General features: G+C 38.9%; 1 long non-coding RNA gene and 1 other non-coding gene across 2 annotated transcripts in view; both read left to right on the forward strand.

Moving 5' to 3' along the window:
- LOC143647053 (uncharacterized) overlaps positions 1–17987 on the forward strand; it is a 220961-nt gene that overhangs the window by 48019 nt on the left and 154955 nt on the right. The window lies entirely within an intron of this gene.
- On the forward strand, positions 13694–13858 carry LOC143647557 (U1 spliceosomal RNA). Its single transcript, XR_013158169.1, has one exon. It is a non-coding gene; the product is annotated as a U1 spliceosomal RNA (small nuclear RNA).

Below are 17987 nucleotides of genomic sequence, written 5' to 3' on the forward strand. Positions count from 1 at the left end.
GGGATGCGGAAGAAAACTGTGCCAAGCAAGAGGTTCTGGTTTGAGTGCGGTAACCCTATTCCTAGGAAGACAGAACACTGAAGGAAGGCCAAGTTTGGACATCAAGTGAATGAGTTCAATTTTGGACATGTTGAGTTTGAGGTGTTGTTGAGAAAACTAAGAATAAAAATGACATATATTTGGATATATTAGTTTTGAATCCTGGAGAAAAAGTGTCAATTGGAGAAAGAAGTTTATGAATCATCTGCAAATAGATGATGATGGGAAGTGTAAGTTATGGATATAGAATTTAAGACTGAGGAGAGGTCTCTAAACCAGGCTTTAACCAACAGCAGGTCGAGCTCCTCTCACACTTTGAAACCATCTGATTTCCTCTTTTCTTGCATCTCTTGCAGTTTAACTGGAGAAAGTCTTCTGCTTTCTGTGATTAGATTAGGCCCACCCAGATAATCCAAGGTAGCCTCTCTTTCTTAAGATACACAACCTTAATAACATTTGCAAAGTCCCTTTGCCAAAGAAGGTGACATCCAGCAGAATTGTATTTTAGAATTAGGGTGTGGGCATCTTGTGAGGGAGGGAAAAGGTACTCTGCTTACCACAGTATGACTTTATTCCCTGGTGTACTCTTATTTATCCTCTAAGTTCCAGCACAAATGTCAGTTTTTCTTATACATTCTCCTAGTGGGCCCAGCCCCAGGAAGGACCTTTCTTAGTTTCCCCAAGCCTTTGGCCAGACTTTCAGTTTTATCACATTGTACCATTGCTATTGATGCATTTGTTTCTACCACAGACTTTCAATGTTTGAGGAGTGAGATGATGATTTATTCGTCCGTGATGCCTCATTGGTAAGTACAGGGTCTGGCACATGCAGAGGTGCTCAGCTCGCTTTAATGTACATGTAGGAGTAACCCATATGCTAGGAAATCCCATCACAGTGACCACTTACCTCTTGGGCTTCCTTCCTCACCTTCTCTTGTCCACCTCTCTCCTTCCCATTACTCCAAATCCTTTTAGAGTGTGAAAATGCCTTTGTCCACACTCACAGAAGAAAACAACAAAAAAAGAGTGTTGTTTCCATTTTAAATTATATCCAGTCCAGTTTTTTAGACCATTCCAAACTCCCTATAATTCAATGATAGAGAGTTGGGATCCCCAAATCTCTGTTAAAAGAGCTGTGCTTGTCTTCTCATTTGAGATATTTTATTTAATCCTTCCAGCAACCTCTTGTGATAGGTATGACCTTTCTTCCCATTTGATAAGCAAACTGAATCATAGAGTGGTAAGGAGCTGGCCTGAGTATAGACCATGGTCAGTAAGTGAGAGAATGGCCCCTCTGAAACAGGCCTCTAGGTTTCTAGGGCCATGAATTGCTTTTTTTCCATATTACCTCGACTTACTAACTTTACCATTTTTATCTCTGCCTTAAAAGAGGCCTCATCAGTGCGATTTCTGGCATCTTTGTCCCTGTGTCAGGCAAATGTGAAGTTCAGGGTTACTTCCTGTTCTCTTACCCCTCCACTACCTCACATCCTACCATCTCCATCCTGGCAGGGATTGCATACGTGTCTGGTCCATTACTTCTGCACCTCTTTGCATCAGAAAGGATTCTAAGGGACACAGGAGAAATCATAGATGAGAAGGCAGAGTTTGCCAGAAGAGAGAGGTGTGCTATGCAATCCGAGTAGAGTCCTTCTGGCTCTCCTCAGAGAATCCCTGGATATGACTCAGAGCATTCTGTACACAGAAAAGAAGTTTCCAAGAGAGAGAGGGGGAAGAAAGGAATAGAAAAAAGTAGACAGGGGAGAAAATTTTGCCTTAAGATATTAAGCAGCAAGCTTGTGTTGGAACTGAGAAAGAGAACTATGCCTTGGGTCTGTCATAAAAGATTTATTCTCATTTAAATTCTAAACCTTCTCAGTAATAGGCAACTTGGAGAAATTGTTTTCTATTTCTTTTTATGTAAGTGAGAAAGTTGTCAGCTTTTTAAGCTACTTTTTAAGCATTTGGTGAAACTGTCCATCAATTTAGTCATCATTTATATAGCTTATTATATTTTCATGGACTGTCATGATCAATGGATCCCTGACTTCCACCCCATTTGGGGATGTGCTAATGCAATATTGCTTGTTCTCTCTCACTCTCATAGCCTATTGGTGCTTCTTACATCAAGGTACATGGGACGTGATATTTAAAATTTGCATTAACTGGTGTTTATGGTATTAAAGGGAGGGATTAAATCATTCTATTTTATTTTAACCACTGTGTATAACTTTGCAATAAGTACAACAAAAGGGATGAAGTATTCACAAGAGCAAATTCTCTTCCCTGGTAAACACAAAATCCCATGGACTAAACTGGGATTAAGGAGAGAACGGAGAAAAAGAGTCTCTAAATTCGATGCTTACTGGCATGGTTTTGAAATTACTTTCTGTTTTGCTGCATATGCTCACTTAACATGCAGTCCTCTACTATGGGAGAATGAGAATGCACTGAAGCAGGAGGCAGGTTACTGATACTTAGATCTGCCTTTTCTTTAGCTTTTTGTGTAGGGCCTTGAGTTAGGGATATGTGAGTTGTTAGTGACAGAGTCAGAACTAGGCTCTGCCTGGACCTCACGGTCTTTAAATGCAAAATGTGTCACATTGAGGAGTTGAATGAAGCCAGGGTTCTTAAATATTTATTGTAGCAATCTGTTAACTCCCTGTCTTTAGGCTCTTCTTTTAATCCATCCCTACTTCACAATATATGAAACATATCCATATTTTATGCAGTGATGTTCATGAAACCCAAACATCTAGCTTTTTAAAGCGGTCAAGGGTCATTTCCCATTTTTCTGGTGGCCCCTGTGTTCTTGGTGCTTCCGGCTCAGGAATCAAGATTGTGTTTGTGTGGGAAGGTGACCACTGATGCAGAGAGTATGGCTGGGTTCCCAGATGCCCCAGTGTGTCCTCTGTTACAGCCTGGGGCACTGTCACAAGCTAGGACTGTAGATGCGCAGATGAAAGGAAGCTTGCTGACTTCCCAACAAGCAGGGAAGCTTTTGTGGAGTGGATACTTTCATGGAAGTCGGTCATACTGAAAAGATGAGACATAGATCTCCTAAAGGAAGGGGTAGGTGTTAACATGAACTCAAAGTCAAGGGAGCAGGTGGGATGGACAGGAACAACTCAAGGGGCAGCACTGGCTGGAGCCAAGGAACAAAGTTGTGACCTTGGCATTCCTGACCCCCCCGGCTGCTTTACAGAGGCTCTCACCTAGATCTCACCCTTATACTATATTGCAATGCCCTTCCTCTTCTCTCGTGTTCGAGATTTTCTCTCTCATTATCCATCTCCTCAGAACAGCCCCAGATGCTTAAGCAAGCTTAATCTCGTGCCTCATAGCTATAGTGGTAGCTGGTATATTCTTCAAAGTCAGGCAGAACTGATTTTTAATTATATCTCTGCCACACTACTAGGTATGGTTCAAAAATCTAGTACCTAGTGTCTCCATTCATAAGGAGGAAAAGATAGTGATTGCGATGCTGATAGCAGAAGGTACCGTTTATTAAATGCTTACCTGATACAAGGAGCCTTGGTAAGTAATTGTGTTAGACTGGGGCAGCTGCTTTGACAAAGAGCACAGACTGGGTCACTTAAACAATAGGAATTTATTCTATCACAGTTTGGAAAGTGAAAGCCCAAATCGTGGTACTGCTAAGCCATGCCTTCTGCTGGAGTCTGTAGCATCTGGTGATGGTTGATCCAAACCACTTAGGATGAAGTCCCACCTTTGTTCAGTTGGGCCTCATCTTACCTAAAGAGATCTTCAGATGGGCTCACATCCACAGGGCCAGGGATTAAGATTTGAACATGTCTTTGTATAGAAATGATCCAGTCCATAGTGGCAATTTACAGAGATTTTCATTTAATTCATTATATATATATATATATATATATATATATATATATATATATATATATATATATATATATATATAAGAAAGCATTGTCTGTACCATACAGATGAAAAAAACTTGAGATTTACTTAGCTTGAAGGTCACGCAAGTAATGGCAAAGCTGGGATTAAAATTTAGCTCTGTTGTAGTCTTAGAACCTGAGTTCTTGGTTGCTGTAGTATGCAGCCTCTTAAAACAAATATCTGTGGGATTTTTATGAGGAGGAAATGAAGTTTTGCATGGAAAGTGGCATGTAGCAGACCCGAGCTAGTGCTAATTTTCTTGAATCAGTTAATTTTAGGAAATAATGCCTTAATCCAAAATATATAGTTAAAAGGTTGAAATTGTAAGCAAGGTGGCTGGCCAATGGGGAAGCATTTTTTGATGTAGAGCCACTTTTTATTCCCTTAAAATGTAATTAGATGAAGAAGGCGACTGCCTATGGCATATAGATTGGTTTGGAAGTAACACACTATACCCCAAGTTTTGATTGCTTCTCTCTTTCATTTCATTAATGCAGAACACTGTAGCTTTTGAATTACAAGTCCACATATCCTGTCTTCTTCAGCAGTTTTCTTTGAAAAGTCATGTAATATAGCGTTCTGAAAGGGGGAGGTATGTCAAAACCAGGGGCTCCTGCAAGATGGATTGAATGCTGACATGGTCAAAGAAACATGATGGTCCAACAACCAAAATATATTTTAAAAATAATTTAAGCTCCTTACCTCAGTTTCAAAATGACCATGAAGGAGGAAATCAACCCATTGTATCATTTCTTAGAATTTCCATTCATTTTCATTCACTTCTTTCATTCCCCAAGTACCTCCTTTTCCCCCAGGGCTTCCGCCTGCCTCTTCAGTTCTGTCACTTTCTTTTGATTTTTTGGATTCTCGGTCATAAACTCTCAATTATCCAATCTGACAGCAGGTGAACCCTCCTTGGACATGTTGGGGGAAATCATACTTATTTCTGTCTTTTCAGATGACAGCAAATCGCCTTGGGCTTGAGGCCAGGTTGGGGCTGACTCATGTATCAGTCTCACTGGTTTTCCAGCAGAGGCATCTTGGGAGCATCAGTTGGTGGCCATGAGTGTTTTCTCTGTGTAAGGCACTATGCTGGTCACTGGGGAGATGAGAGACTTTATAACTGGGTGTAAAGACTGTCCCTTCCAAGACTAGCCAGTTCACCACAGTCTGTGATGGGAGGGAGGTATTAAAGGCTGTGCCCCATTCTACCCAAGATGGAGCGTTTAACTGGAAGGGACATTCTTTAGGTTTGTGCCACAGGCTCTTGGGTAAAGTGACTTACTTTGTGAAACACAAATTTATGGATGACACATCTGGAAAACATTATAAAAGTTCTGGATACTAGAATTGGGTTCTGAAACAATTTTAATTGACTGGACTAATGGGTCTAATCTATGATGATTAAATTTAACAGTGATAATTTTCATTTCCTAAGTAGAGGTCAAAATAAAAAACAAAAAAAACTAACTGCCAAGTTCAGGAATGAGAGCTGAAGAGTAAGTCTTCCTTTAAAAGCAGCCCATTGACAAGGACGTGGATTTTCAGATTCACTGTTGGCTCAATACTATTTCTTCATCAGTGTGATGACAGCATGAATATAAATGTAATTGGAAACATCCTTGGTACTCACAGAGCTAACTGATTAGCCACTTCCGGGATGTTTTGTTCAGTTCTCTTTGTGTACTTTAAGAGAAGAGTTGAAAAGATGGAGCTTATTTAGTAGAGTGAAAGACAAAACTGAGACTTGTGGGGAGAGGATGGATTAGGCTACAGAAGGAAAAATTATAGGATAGCACTGAGTTCAGAGGGAACCATCTGGCCTGGTGAGGCTTCAGAAGGGAGAACTAGGATCTATCACACATGATATGAAAAGGTAGAGTTTTAGTCCACAAGGTAATTTTTATAAATGTAATCCATGTAGCACTGAGATTTTCCTGCCCCTTCAGTGTCAATTTAGGTTATTGGAAGCCTATTTCTCTGCAAGTGGAAACAAAGTGTGCTCCCATGGAATTTGCATGGCCCAGACAATTCACTTACTAGGGATTTGTGTTCATAAAATACTTTGCTGGAGACTTAGGAAGATGAAGAGATATAAATCACAGCATTTTGGGAGTAGAGTTCACTGATAGATGTTCCTATTTTTAACTATCGGGCAGACATTTTCACAACTCAGGGTTCAGTACCCCACCCTGTTTCTGTAGCTTTGCTTTTTCACTTACTCCCACTTTCTCTCTTGGCTCTCTCTTCTACATGGCACTGTTTAGCTATATCTTTTCTTATCTGGCCTCCCACTAATTCTTGCCCATAAGAGCTGGCCTCCTTCAATAAGATTTTCCTGAACAAAAGCTGTAACCTTCCTAGCAGAATCTCAAGTGCTGTCTTTTAAGGAAAAACATTGCCTTAACCCACTACAATTACAAGTCACATTCTGTGAGAGTAAAGGGAGTTAACTCAGGAAATCCCAAATCCCTTGTTCCATGACTGGAAATGTTTGTAGATCGGATAACAACCCATCTGGAATTGGGCTGCTGTGCTTCAAGCTTCCATTGTAGGGTGGGACCAAAATGCTCATTAGTTCTGATAGACGATTAATGTCTAATTAGCACTCAGCTATGAATTGCTGATAATTACTTGGTGTGGACCAAAAAGCAATTTTGGCAGGGGCCACTGTTGTGTTAATTTGAATTATTCATTTCACAACTCTTTGTAGGGCCTTCATATACTCCATTCGTGGTGCCAGGAATGCCATATCGAGTACAATAAGATGACACGCCATCCTCAGGGAATAATAATGATACCACGTTTACGGGGCATTTCTGAAAGACCCGTGATGGATACATGGGGGTGGGGGTGTGGGAAAGGAAATCAGTAGACACCTCAACTACTACATGGAGGAGGCTATATAGTTAAAAATATGATGATAAAAATGTTCTTTCATTAATTGTAACTAACGCAATGTGTTATAATAGTGTGGGGTATGGAAACTCTATATTTTATGTATGATTTTTCTATAAAGCTACAATATCTCTAAATAAAAAAAAAAGTTTATTACCCTGAAGAAAAAAATAGAGACTAGGCTTATGTGATTGTAGCAATCATCATTCTCCAGAGAAACAGAACCGATAGGAGATTGTGTGTGTGAATGTTTGTGTGCATTTATTTTAAGGAATTGGCTTACAAGATTGGGAAACTGGCAAGTTCAAAATCCATAGACCAGGATTATAGGCTTGAGATTGGGGCAGGATTTTTGCTGCAGGTTTTTTTTAAAAAAAACTTTTTATTTTGCAGTACTTTCAAACTCACAGGATAGTTGCAAAAATAATAAACCCCATACAGAGAACTCCAACATACTCCTAGCAACCTCCTCAGATATGCAGAGCCACCTATTTTAACATTTTGCCACATTTTCAATACCATTCTATTAATCTATCAACTAATATATATTGATCTATATGTTTACTATCCATTTATAAATCAATTTTATGAACACTTAAATAGGTTGTATACGGCGTGTCCTTGAACATTTAACACTGCATACACGTGTCCTAAGAACAAGGATATTCACTTATGTAACCATCCTAAGTGCAGTTATCAAGTTCAAGAAATTTAACCTTGATATCATTCTTATTCTCTATATTTCATTTTTTTCATATGTCCCCAAAATGCCTTTTGGCCCCCTTTCCTCCTTTCTTAGATCCTATCCAGAATCACACACTGCATTTAACTGCATTGTCTGCATTATACAACATAAACCTCATCATCTCAGTCTCTCTAAGCATACCATCCAGTGGATTCACTCATATTTACGCTAACGCAACACCCTCACAACCTTCTATTACCAAAACTTTCCCATCTCTCCAAACAGTAACACCACACCCACCCTACATTAACCCCCCTTATACCCAGCCCTGCTCTTTGCTAATTGTATTAAAATTTCTGTCTCTGTGAGTATGCATATTCCTTGATATTGTCTTGTAGTTACCATGGGGCTTAAATTTCACATCCAATATCTATACTTCCCTGTTTTCCTAGATAGCAATTTAATATCAGTGTTATATACTAACCCTATGTACCCTAAAACCTCTTGCTTTTTGCGGTTCTTGTTATGAATTTCATGATCATATATTATGAGTCCAAAACCACTGCTTTTTCATTGCATTTTATACATTTGCCTTTTTAGATCCTGTAAGAAGTAAAACATGGAGTTGCAAACCAAAAACAGAAAAGTACTGGCATTTATATTTAGTACGTATTACCCATGTCATTATCCTTACCAGAGATCCTTATTTCTTCATGTGGCTTCAATACATAGTCTATTGTTCTTTCTTTTCACCTGCAATACTCATTTCTTCTAAGGCTAGTCTAGAGGTGATAAACTCTTAGCTTTTGTTTATCTGGAAAAGTCTTAATCTCGCCCTCTTTTTTTTTTTTTTTTTTTTTGCATGGGCAGGCACCAAGAATCAAACCCAGGTTTCTGGCATGGCAGGTGAGAATTTTGCCACTGAGCCACCATCACACTGCCCTCTTGTCCTCAGTTTTGAAAGAAAGTTTGTCAGATAAAGAATTCTTGGCTGACCATTGTTTGCTTTTAGCACTTTAAATATATCATCTTCCATCTTCCCTCTATGGTTTCCAAAGAGAGTACAGCAATTAATCCTATTGAAGCTCGACATATTGCTTCTCTCTTATGGTTTTCACAATTCTCTCCTTATCTTTGACATTCAATAGTTGATCAGAAAATGACACATTTGGGTATATTAGGGTTTATCCTGTATAGAATTCATTAAGTATCTTAGATGTGTGTATTTATATCTTTCATTTAATTTGCAGTTTCCAGCCATTATTTCTGTGCTGATTTGAAGCTGTTACATACCTCAGAAAAAACGTGCTTTTTAATCCAATCTTGTAGGTTCAGACTTATTGTGGGTGGGAACCTTTGATATGATATGTGGCCCGGCCCATTCAAGTTGGGTCTTGATTAGTTTACTGGAGTCCTTAAAAAAGCCAACACAGAACAGACCCAGACTTTTGGAAATGTAGGGTAGCCCCCCAGCAGAAGCCAGAAGGATGCACAGGAGCTGAGAGAGCCATTTTGTTAGCAACTCAGGAGAGAGGGACCGGTGGATGTCACCACGTGCCTTCTCGTGTGACACAGGAACCCAGGTGCTGTCTTTCCTCTGAGAAGTTATCCTCTGGTTGGTGCCTTCATTTGGACATTTTCACAGCCTTAGAACTGTAACTTGTACCTTAATAAATCCCCTTTGAAAAGCCATCCATTTCTGGTATACTGCTTTCTGGCAGTATTCACAAACTGAAACTACTTCCTTGAATATCCTCTTTGCTCCTTTCTCTTTTTCTTCTCCTCTGGAATTTCTGCAATGTATCTATTCATACAATTGTTGGTGTCCCACAGGTTCCTCTGGCTCTGTTCACTTTTCTTCACTCTTTGTCCTTCTGCTTCTCAGACTGGAAGGCTTCATTAGTCTTCTCTTGATGTGCACCCATTCTTTATTCCTCCAGCTCCAATCTCCCCTTAGGGGAACTTCTAATGTCTCTTATTGTTGTGTTCAGTTTTGCTTGGTTCCTTTTCATAATTTCGCCCTCTCTAGCTATACTTTTTTTGTGTTCATCCATCATTTTCCTGATTTCCTTTTGTTTTTTGTCCATTTTCCCTTTAGGTTTTTGAGCATATTTAGGACAATTTATTAAAAATCTCTGTCTGGAATGTGTCAGGTCTGAACTTCCTCACTGATGGTTTTAATGCTTCAGTCTCCTCTGCCTGGGCCATAGATCCCTGTTTCTTTATCTACTTTTGTAATGTTTTGTTGAAACCTGGGCATTTTGATATTTTAATGTGTTATTGCTGGAATTACAACTCTGAGGCCATCTGTTCTTTAACTTTGCATCCAACTAGTGCTATCACAGAGCATTCTTTAAATGCCAGGAGCTAACAAAACAAAACAAAAAGAGGAAAATCAAAATACCTTCCCCAGTCTTTGCAGATTGACCTATGTAACTGCTGTCCTCCTGAGCTTGTCCATACAGTGGGCTTGGAAAATAGGTCCATGCCAAAGAATAGGAGTCTCCTTGATCTCTCTGCGGATGCATCTTCTCTTGGACATATACATGTGGCCCTAGGAATTCACCCTTTTGCACAGGTACAAATATCCCCCTTGCCTAGGAAATGATTGCCTCATGGAATATGCCCTACAGTCAGAAATTCATTGCCCTAGGCAGCACGATTTGTTCTCCCACAGCATCTGTAGGAGAGCTCTGTGAGTTGCCTTCTACCCCAATGCAAGTTCTGGGATGGCAAGTCCCTAAGGCCATCACCACATACAGCCAGGCACACGTGACCCGAGTATGTGGATAAGGGTACTTTGCTCCCTCCAGAGCCGGGACCAGGGAGCTGCACTGGGGGTGTGGGCCAGCTCTGTACCAGACGGGTGAGGGGTGGGGAGGGGTCTCGTAAGAGTGCCACAGAATCCTACTGCTTTTTTGGGATAGTTTCTTTTTTATTCGATGCTCATCTTGTTATTCAGTCCTTTGACTCTTTTCTGGAGTTTTGAGAAAGGTGTTTCTGTCAGTTCCTGCTGGTGGTTCAAAGCTTCTATGGAAAGACAGAGCCCAGAAGATTCTCACTCTACTGTTTTGATTAGGGTAGGCCTCTATGCTGCAGTTATATTTTTTTATAACTCTATGAAGATATAATTAACTACATTAAATGATACATATTTAAAAAGTGCACAGTTTGATGATTTTTGGCATATGTATGCAGCATTGAAACCATAACCACAATAAAAATGATGAACATTTCCAATATCCCCAAATTTTTCTAGTTCCATTTTACAGACTTTTTTCCCTGAGCAATAAACTTTATCTTTTAGAGCAGTTTTTTATTTACAGAAAAATCACACAGAAAGTGTAGAGTTCCCATATACCCACCATACACACAGTTCCCCCATTATTGCTGTATTATGTTAATATGGTACATTTGTTATAATTGATGAACCAATATTGATACATTTTTGTTAACTAAAGTCAGTAGTTTATATTAGGGTTCACTCTTTCTGTTGCACAGTCCTATAGGTTTCAACAAATGTACAATGTCATGCATCCACCATCTCAATATCATTCAGAATATTTTCACTGCCCTAAAATGCCCTGTAATCTACCTTTTCAGCCTTCCCCGCCCCCTCCCTAAACGCTGGAAACTGCTTCTCTTTTTTCCAACTCTATAGTTTTACCTTTTCCAGAATGTCAATCTAGTTTAAATCATATAGTATTTAACTTTTTCAGACTGGGTCCTTTCACTTAGCAATATAATTTAATGTTCCTCCATGTCTTTCATAGCTTGATAGTTCATTTATTCTTATTACTGAATAATAATATCATTGTATGGATGTACTACAGTTTTTTGTCCATTTACATATTGAAGGATATCTTGGTTGCTTCCAATTTCTGGCAATTATAAACTAAGCTTCTTTAAGCTTTCACATGCATATTTTTATGAAGACCTATGTTTTCAACTTATTGGTAAATACCTAGGATTATGGTTCCTGGATCGTTTGGTAAGTCCTGATTTAGTTTTGTGAGAAACTGCCAGATTGTCTTCCAAAGTGGCTATACCATTTTGAATTCCCACCAACAATGAATCAAAGTTCTGTTTGCAGAACATTCTCCTCAGTATTTAGTGTTGTCAGTGTTTTGGGTTTTAGCTATTCTAATAGGTCTGAAATTATATCTCCTAACTTGCAATTTCCTAATGACATATTTCGTTGAGCTGCTTTTTAGCCAGCTGTATATTTTCTTTGGTGGAGTGTCTGTTAACATCTTTTAACCAGTTTGCGTTTGCATTTTTTTCTTGTTGTTGAATTTTAATAGTTCTTTGTATAGTTTGGATACAAGTCCTTTATCAGATATGTGTTTTGCAAATATTTTCTCCTAGTCTTTGTCTTGTCTTTTCATTCTCTTAGTCTTTGGCGTTTTAGCTACAGCCGTTGCATTTTTTACTGGTAGTCATAGGAGCAATAATATATAGCCTTAATGTTTTGCAGTATACTTGCAGTTAATATTGTGCCATTTCTGCAAAATAGAAAGTCATCAAGACTATATGGCTCTATTTACTGCTCCACCACCGGTCTTTTATGCTATGCTGTCATATGGTACAAACACCAAAATGAACTGTTACAATATTTGTTTAAACAGTCATATGTGGTTTTTAAAAGCTAAAAGAAAAAAAAGATGGTCTATTATATTTACCCACATATTTAGCATTTCTGGTGCTGGTCATGCCTTTCTAGAGAGCTGAGTTTCCATCTGGTATCATTTATCTTCAGCCTGAAGAATTTAATTCAGTTTTCCTGGAGTGCAGGTCTGCTAATATTAAATTCTTTTAATATTTAGTTTTTGTACATCTAAAGATGTCCCAATCTCACCCTATTCTTGATGGATATTATTTGCTTGAATGTCATCCTAACTGAGTGTATTTTTTATTCTTTTGCTTATTTTCTACCAACACATAAAAATGTCATTCCACTGTCTACTGACTTCAGTCATCTCTGATGAGAGGTTAGGTAATATTTGCATCTTCCCCTGTATGTAGGAATGTATGTGCCTTTTTTTTTTTGGTGACTTTCAATATATTTTCTTTAAGTGGTTTTAAGGTGTGTGATTTTCATGTTTTTAGGTATATTCTTCTCTTTATTTATCCTGTTTGGGATGTGCTGACTTCAGTGATGTGTAAGTTAACATTTTCATTAAATCTGAAGATGTTTAGGCCACTGTTTCTTCAAATATTTTTTCTACCCTGTGGTAGGCAGAATAGCAGCCCCTTTAAAAGTTCTCCATGTCCTAATTACCAATACTTCTGAATATGTCACTTTATATGACAAGAGGGACTTTGAAGCCATGTTTAAATTAATGAACTCAAGATATGAGGGATTATCCTGGATTATGCCAGTGGGTCCAATTAATCACAAGGGCCCTTAAAAGCGGAAGAGGGATGCAGAAGAGGTCATAGCGGCACAATTGTGAGGAGGATTTAACCCACACTGCTGGCTTTTAAGATAGAAGAAGAAAGCCACAAACCCAGGAATGTGGGAGTCCTCTAGGAGCTGGAAAGGTCAAGGAAATGGATGATTTCCTAGAGCCTTCCTGTCATGGTTAGGTTCTGGTGTCAACTTGGCCAAGAGATGGTGCCCAGTTGTCTGGTCAGGCAAGCCCCTGGCTGACATTGCTGTAAAGATGTTTCATGGCTGGCTGATAAACTGGAAGATTGGTGTATTATATCATCAGTCAGTGGATTCCATCTGTGGCTGATTATATCTGTGCTCAACTAAGGCATGCTTCCTACCCCAATGCGATAATCCAATCAGTTGAAAAGAGACTATTTCACTTCTTCTTCAGTCAGCAAGCCTCATCTGTGGAGTTCATCCAGCCCCTTCATCAAAGCTGCCAGCTTCACAGCCTGCCCTGCAAACTTTGGACTCTTCCATTCCCACGGTTATGTAAGACATGCTTATAAATCTCATATTGACAGATATCTCCTGTTGCTTCTGTTTCTCTAGAGAGCCCTGACTAATAATACACTTCCATAAGTTGCAGTTTTAAGGTACAATTTTTTCTTCTCAAAGAAACCTGAGTCCTTACTCTTAAGACCTTTCAACTGATTGAATGAGATCCATCCACGTTATTGAGGGTAATACCCTTTACTAAAGCCAATTGATTAATACTTACCCGGCAGGGGAGAAACTATAATCATGAAGGTAGTTTGCCCAGGGCAAGGCTTATCCATTGTACTGTAGATGTGATGATACCTGCAATTTCTCCAAATGTGGGAAACTCAAACTGTGTATTTTGTGGTAGTGGGGAACTGCATTTGTGTTCATCCTGAAAAAAAAGAACCACTGATTGTCAGCCACATATACAAAATGCCTTCACAGTAGTACCTCAGTTAGTGTTTGATTAAATAACTGGATGTTATAGCACCCTATGTTGACACACAAAATAACCATGACAGTGATTGTTGAGGTTGCTTGTTATACACATGTGTCCAGATTCCCCTCTTCTTGCCTGATCACATCTGGAATTAACTCCTTGCTGGCTAAGATTTCTCAGTGTTTGCCACACTGTTTTTACTGTGCTTTCTGGCTATTTCATGATCCTTCATTCAAGTTGTAGCATTTTCTATAATATTAGCATTCCCAGGATCTGCAGGTTTTGATAAAGTTTCCATTTGTCTTGAAAAAGTCAACTCAGGAAGTTATATTGGTGCAGAAATTGTGAAACTATTAATGGAATAGGAAATCACAAGTTTCCCCGCAACTTAGAAAACATATTACATGTCGCCTCCTGACAAAATGATTTCCAGAGGAAGCTCTTTGAAGTACTTTGTATTGAAGAAGTGTGATAAGGTGAAATGGCAAACAGAAATGGAAAGTAGCCACTTCACCTCAGATAAAATACAAGCAGATTGTTAATTTTTAGGTTCCTAGAACGCCAACAATGAGAGTGCTCTTTGGCAAAAAAAAAAAAGAGAGAGAGAAAGAGAGAGAGAGCTTATGGCCAGGGGAAAGGAAGTGGCTTTTGTAGGGTGGATCTGTCCACCTTCAGTGCAGAAATCCCTCTAGGTATTTTAGCAGGAGGATATTCAATACAGGGTTTTAGGTGCTTATAAACTCACTGGACAGACTGGAGGAGTAGTTCTGGGCTACGCCCCAGGAATGTCTCCTTTACTGTGAGCTAAGGACAGGTAAGCTTCAGGGCTGCTCATTTCCATGAGACGCCCCCTTGGCTCTGAGAGGAGATTTAGCTATTTTATATTCAAAATATGTGTTTCTTTTCTTGAACGGCCTATTGAATTATAAAAGTATTATCTCAACAAAGTATGGATTGGTCCTTGCTCCCAGCTACTATCACTGGAGCCACCCATTGTAATTAAAAGCTTAAGATCGCTCCCTTATAACTATAATGCAGGAATGAAGTTGCTAGTATTGCATAGTGTTTTCTGCCACTATTAAAATTGACCCTTGGCACCCAGGAAGGAGAAAAGTGGGCACTAAAAATCTGCTTAAAGAAAATTTCATGATTCCATGACTTTGCTTTTCAAGAGAAAAGGCAAAAGGAGCAGAAAATAGCAATATTTTCATCACTTTTGTTTTGTATGGTGGGGGTCACATTTCATTCTTTTTCCATGTGACTATTCTGTTATTGCAGCACTAGTTGTCAATTTTTTTTTTCTGGCAGTGTATGGGCTAGAAGTTGAACCCGGGTCTCCTGCATGGCAGGAGAGAATTCTACCACCGAACAACACCCATTTCTTGTTGGGCTGAAAGTAGGGTGGCACTCTTTTGAGAGGTTCTTGGGAAGAATCTGTTACTTGCCTCTTTCAGCTTCTGGTGGCTGCTGGCAGTCCTTGCCTTGTGACCACATCACTCCGATCTCTGCTTCCTTGGTGACATTGCCTCTTTCTTGCCTGTGTGTATTAAATCTCCCTCTGCCTCTGTCTTGTAAGTAAATGGGTTATTGGACCTGGATAATCCAGGTTAATCGCCCATTCACAAGATCCTTAACTTAGTTGCATCTGCAAAGACCATTTTTCGCAACGAGGTCACATTCATAGACTTTAGTGATTACAACCTGACATTTTGGAGACCACTGTTCAGGTCATTACACCATTCTTTTACTCTTAAACTTTCTGTGCCCTGTACATAAGATGTGTCTCTGGTAAGCAGCTTTATACATTTTTTCTTTTAAATCTCACAATCTTTTTATTTTTATTGATAGATTTAGCTCATTTACATTTAATAGAAGTATTTATTTATTTAAGTTCAAACCACTGGCTTACCAGTTATTTTCTATTTGTCCTCCCTTTTTATAGTTTTTCTTTCCTCTCCTGCCTTCTTCCAACATATAAAATATTTCTTATTATCCCACTTCCTTTTCCCATCTAAGTTACCTATGTGTGCTTATAAGTGGTGAAAGTTAATTTGCATCCAGAATCTTGTCTGCAAAGGGATCCAGGAAATGTATTTTTCAGTGTTTCCACCTCTCTAGTTAGAAGTGTGCAAGATAGTTGAAATAAGCATTCCATAGTATCCGACACATATAATCACATGTTGAGATAGCAGTGCTGTGACACTTTCCTTGTTATCATCACATGGTACGAACCACAGGGTTTTCAGAATGTAAAGTGCAGCTTGGAGAGATAGGAGGGTGGATATAAGCCTAGGCATTGACTTTGGAAATAAGCAAAAGTATCATGAAAAATTTATATTTTTATGACACTTCAGTAGTTTGCAAAGTGGGCTCACCTGTGGAAGTGATTGAATGGTTTCTGTTTTGATACTTACAGATAGTCTAGTAAGGTACATAAAAAAAGGGAATAGAGAACACAGATAAGTAAAAGTAATAAAAAATATTTTTCATATGTAATCTGTGCAAGGATTGATAAAATATAGGCGTCTGATTTGATAGGGATGAAAATAGCCTTCCTTTATCAAATATTTGACTACTTCTACTTCCATTTTGGTGGTAACATATTGTCACAATTTGGGACAACACCTAATTGTAATTCTGGTATAAAACAGATGAGAGTAGAATAAAGCAGGGAGTAGCAGAATTAGACCTTTGTTAGTTCTATTCCAAGACAGTTTGGCAGAGAAATGATATCCTGAAATGGAGCGGCTCATTGCTATTCCTCGTGTGCTAGCAACAGAGGCTGATTAGATAATTTGCCTTAAAATACAATCCGGAATGGGACAGTTGCTGCTACCCAGAGAACAAACAGGCTTCCGAAACAGCCTAATGATCTGTGCAAAATGGGTTGTAGTGGTCCTCGCCAGCCCTGATATTTTCCTATGGTGAGTTTTAGTTAACTTTTAGGATGGTATATGTCTGAGTGGCTTTCCAAAGACAGCTTTGTCAAATCTAGCCTGCCTCACATCCACTGCTTTACAAAATTCTCAATTAAGGGTTTTTCCTTAGTGTCCTTGTGTGAGTCTCTCTTTACCTTCAATTTATACATTTGGGGCAAGTTTTCCAGAATTGATAAAGTTAGTTGGGTATTGCCTAGAGCTTGTCTTATTGGCAGTAGTAATTTGGGGACCTTAATAGTTGTCACCATTCAGGGTAGAAAGAGTTTATATGACATCACCTGGAACATTAGTTTGATAGATAGTTTTCTTAGCCAAGATGCATTCCCAGCAACCTTCTCCACATGCTGAAATAGCCATCTTTCAGTCAGAGGAGGCTAAGTGACATGCTTGTGGCCAACAAACTGTGAGATTTCTCTAAGAAGAGTACCCTTTTTGAATAAAAAGACAAAGTCTTAAGAAGAGGTTTTTCATTTTTGCTGCTAGGAACATGGATATGATGCCTGGAGGTACAGCAGCTATTTTGTGTTTTTGAGGATGACTGCTACAAATCAAGGAGGGATGGAGTAGGAGAAAAAAATAAAAACAGAACCCAGGCTCTAGACATCATATTCGATTAGTTACCACAGACCTCAACTGTCTACCTACAGATTTATTTTTTGTTTCTTACAAAAAAATAAATTCCTATACGTTAGTTGTTTTCTGTTGCTTGCAACCAAATGCTATCTGTTTGATATGGTTTGCTGAATATTTTATTTTTTTTTCATATTCTTCTGCTCTCTTGTGGATACTCTGTCACTGACACAGCCCATTACCCACTTCTCACCCACACATTTCCACCTTCACAGTGACAAATACACAGACCTACCAACTATCCCACTGACTACTCACACATTTTGCATGTGTCAGGCATACATTATTTAATAGTTCCTTTTTAAAATACTGGGGGAAAGGGTAATGCATTTGAAATTATGGCATTATCATATAACCTGAAATGTGGCTGAAGAATAGTACATTGGAAGTGGACTTCTTGGTACTAATGTTTATTTGTAAGATCTTAATATGAACTTTTAAATCATACAAAAATTGAAAAAAAATGTATATACACTGAACACCCATCTACCTAGCACCTACACCCAACAATGAACA

This window comes from Tamandua tetradactyla, chromosome 9 (genome assembly GCF_023851605.1).
Source record: "Tamandua tetradactyla isolate mTamTet1 chromosome 9, mTamTet1.pri, whole genome shotgun sequence".
In the NCBI taxonomy this organism is placed as follows: Eukaryota; Metazoa; Chordata; class Mammalia; order Pilosa; family Myrmecophagidae; genus Tamandua; species Tamandua tetradactyla.